General features: G+C 53.0%; 1 long non-coding RNA gene across 1 annotated transcript; it reads left to right on the top strand.

Annotated features, from left to right (window-relative positions):
- The first annotated feature begins 498 nt into the window (after positions 1 to 498).
- On the top strand, positions 499 to 3,407 carry LOC123640721. The gene is made up of 3 exons (XR_006736028.1): positions 499 to 747; positions 1,279 to 1,358; positions 3,113 to 3,407. It is a non-coding gene; the product is annotated as an uncharacterized LOC123640721 (long non-coding RNA).
- The last annotated feature ends 231 nt before the right edge of the window (positions 3,408 to 3,638 follow it).

The raw sequence follows: 3,638 nt of genomic DNA, 5'->3' as shown, positions 1-3,638 counted from the left end.
CTCCCCCGGGTCCGCGCCGCTCCCCCTCCCCCGGGTCCGCCCCCCCGTCCGCCCCGCCGTCCGCGCCGCCCCCCCTCCCCCGGGTCCGCCCCCCCGTCCGCGCCGCTCCCCCCTCCCCCGGGTCCGCCCCCCCCTCCCCCGGGTCCGCGCCGTCCCCCCTCCCCCGGGTCCGCCCCCCCGTCCGCCCCGCCGTCCGCGCCGCCCCCCCTCCCCCGGGTCCGCCCCCCCCCCGTCCGCGCCGCCCCGCCCTGAGAGCACGCGCCGACACGCTCCCGCCCCTGAGCGCGCACGCACGCACGCTCCCGCCGCCGGCTGCGCTCCGCCCGCGCCTCCGGGTCCTAGCGCCGGCCTCTAGCGCGCCGCCCTCCCGGGAGCGCTCCCCGCCGCCCTCGTCCCGCGGCGCCGACCCCGGGTCTGCCGAGCACCAGGCCGGCCCGGCGCGCGGGGACGACGGCTCGGCGGGCGGCTGCTGCAGAGCCACGGCCGCGACGGGTGCACGGCAGTGCGAGTGCACTTACTGCCACCAAACCGGACGCTTAAAAATGGTCACAATGATAAATTTCAGGTTGTGTATATTTCATCACGATAAAAAACAGCCAATAAAAAGCCGGTAAAAACAAAGAAAAAAGAGACTAAACAAAGTTAAATATATAAAGGAAGCAGTCAAGTGATCCAGCAGTAGTCCCTCCTGGAAGAGGTCATCGGCTTGCCTCGAGCTTTTCGGCCCTTCTCTTTTAGGGTTGCCAGGTAAAAATACAGGATGCTCAGTTAATTTGAATTTCAAGGAAACAACGAATAATTTTTTAGAATAAGTATGTCCCAAACTAAACATGGAGACATACTTATGTTAAAAAAGGATTCGTTGTCTATCAGAAGTTCAGAAACCAGGTGTTACGTTTTTCACTTGCTGACTCTGGCAGCCCCACTGTCTCCGAGGCTCTCCCGCTCTCCCAGTTTTGTCCTCTTGCCGCAGTCTCCCCTGGGGAGGCAGGTCGAGTTGCAACAAGAGCATGTCACTGTCTGGATGGCTGCAGCGTAGGGTCCCCAGCAGCGGTGAGGAAGAGACAGGATTCCACGTGCAGACCGAGCGCTTGTGTCTTCCCAGAATTCCTATGTCAACACCCCGGCCCGCAGTGTGATGGTTTTCAGAGATGGGCCCTTTTTAGGTAATTAGAGTTGGAAGAGATCACGAGAGAAGAGCCCTTGTGATGTGTTTACTAAGATCTCTCTCTCTCTCCCCCCTCCCTCTCTCTCCTCCCCTGACCACGTGAGACACAGAGAGAAGGTGGCTGTCTGCAACCTGAAGAGAGCTCTCTCACAGAAGCACATTGACCTTGGACTTCCCAGCCTCCAGAACTGTGAGAAAAAAAATTTTGTTGTTTAAGCCATCCCATCTATGGTATTTTTGTTTTGATTAATACAAGCTATAAACACATTTTCTCCTCACTTCACCTGAGCAATATCTGAGTTGCTTAAGGTACCCAAGACACATCAAAGAAGGGGAAATGTCCCAGGCACAAGGCCCAGCCATGCCCAGGAGAAGCCACATGGCATAGAGGCAAACACACAGGCTTCGGGCTCTGTCACTCGCTCTTTGTGTGACCTTGGGCAAGACACTGAGCAGGGCCTCAGTTGCCCCATTTGTAAATGGAGGTTAAAAGTGCTTGCCCACCTCCTTTTGAGGGCAGTAGAGACAGGGTGTCAAAGTCCTTTGTAATTTGTAAAGTTTCTTTGAACACAAAAGGAAATGTGTATTTTTTTTATACATAGACACATATACATGCACACACATGCCCTCCACATCACATATCAAGCCTGGCTGTGTCTTCTCACAAAAGCACTGCTAGACAGCTGTATGTTCTAGGACATACAGCCAGTTCACCCTCCAGATGGTTTATTCTCAACTTTATCAAGGTTCTCTACCTTGTCTCCTACTGACAGGCTCATCCCAGACCTAATTTTAAAGATTTTCTGTGAGCTGGATTGCAAAGACATTTAACCTCAGCCCCACAAGCTGCAGTGGGAATCCTTAACCTCAGTTTAGACAAAGAAAAGCTGGGTGTTCCAAGGCCCTGCCTGCCTCTGTCGGCCTGCCGGGGTCTGAGCGGGCCTGGAGGAGCGGGGGTGCAGAGTGGTCCTTGGTGGTCTTGCTGAGGTTCCTCAGCATCTGCCAGCCTCCTGCATTTCCCATGATCCATGAGCATGGGCTTTAGAAATGCCTCGGGGTGGTGTGAAGAGAGTGTAGCAGGGTATGCTGAGCCCCTGGTCTACAGGAAGAAAACTAGAAACAAAACTGAGGACTTCATTTAAGTTGTTCCCCGCGCCCTTGCCCCCCGCCCACCAGGTGCCTTTGTTCTTGGAACAGACTCCCCTCCCCTGAAAACCACATTCTTCTCCAGCATTAAATTTCACCAAGATGCCTTGTTTTGGAGGAAGGCTTCCACGGATGCCTGGAGAAAGGAGGATGGAAAGTCTCACCCTCTAAACAGACAGACAGTGCAGCCAGACAAAGATACAGCCAGCTTCTCTTGCTCAGGTTTCTAACGCTTGAAAGAAGCCTGGGCGCAGAGCTCTGCCAGGGAGCATTGTGCAAAGATGGGGCACTTCTCCCGTGGGAGCCTCGGACTGTCGTCATTACTGGCACCAGAGCCAGTTTGGGGTTTTTTTTATATATATATAAGCCACCCATTTGCACACTGAAGCCAGTTTTATTAAATACCCTTGGGTCCCTGTGTTCAGAGTGAATGAGTCACACCATCCTGCCCTGCCCTGAGCTCGACCTTATATAGTTCTCCCCCTCCAGGAAGCCTCCTTGAGGACTGCAGACCAAGGACTGCCCCTCCCTGAATGTGCAGCATCTGAAGCTTCACCAGACAGCCACGCCCCCACCTTGTGCTCTGCGGGGTTCTCTGAGCAGCCGTGGGGACAGCGGTTACCAGGGAGGCCAGGGCAGGAACCCTCGTTCTGCCTAACAGTTGTGTGACCTGAGACATCGTGCTTGTGCCCCAGTTTCTTCTCTATAAATTTAGGGACAATAAATGCATCTATCTTTGTGGTGAGGATTAAATATATATTTTAAGTTCTTAAAAATGATGCCTGTGTCTGTTGACAGATCAATGGAGAAACACATTGTGGAATATTAGTCACAGAAGGGACTGAAGACGGACACATGCTACCACGCGGCTGAACCTCAGAAACGTCATGCTGTGGGAAGGAGCCAGACACAGGCCACATGTCGCACGGCTCCATCCATGCGAAATTTCCACAAGAGGCAAATGCGTGGGGACAGAAGGCAGGTCGCGGTTTCCAGGGGCTGAGGGGTGGAGGAGAATGGGAAGTGGCTGACTAATGGATACAGGCTTTGTTACTTCGTTTTGGGTGATGAAACTGTTTTGGAACTACATAGATGTAGTGGTTGGACAACATTGTGAATGTACTAAATGCCACTGGTTATTCAACTTAAAATAATCAATTTTACATTAATTTCACCTCAATAAAAGAAAATGATGCTTGGGCATAAGAAGTGCTATATAAAGTACTAGTTGTTATTATCCTGCACTATTTCCTTGACTTCCCTGATGTGAGGGCCAAGGCTGTGTCTTCACTTCCGTATCTTGCTTGGTGTGGAAATTTATTCA

The sequence above is a fragment of the Lemur catta genome, chromosome 6 (genome assembly GCF_020740605.2).
Source record: "Lemur catta isolate mLemCat1 chromosome 6, mLemCat1.pri, whole genome shotgun sequence".
Classification (NCBI taxonomy): domain Eukaryota; kingdom Metazoa; phylum Chordata; class Mammalia; order Primates; family Lemuridae; genus Lemur; species Lemur catta.
This window is presented reverse-complemented; position numbering and strand designations above follow the sequence as displayed.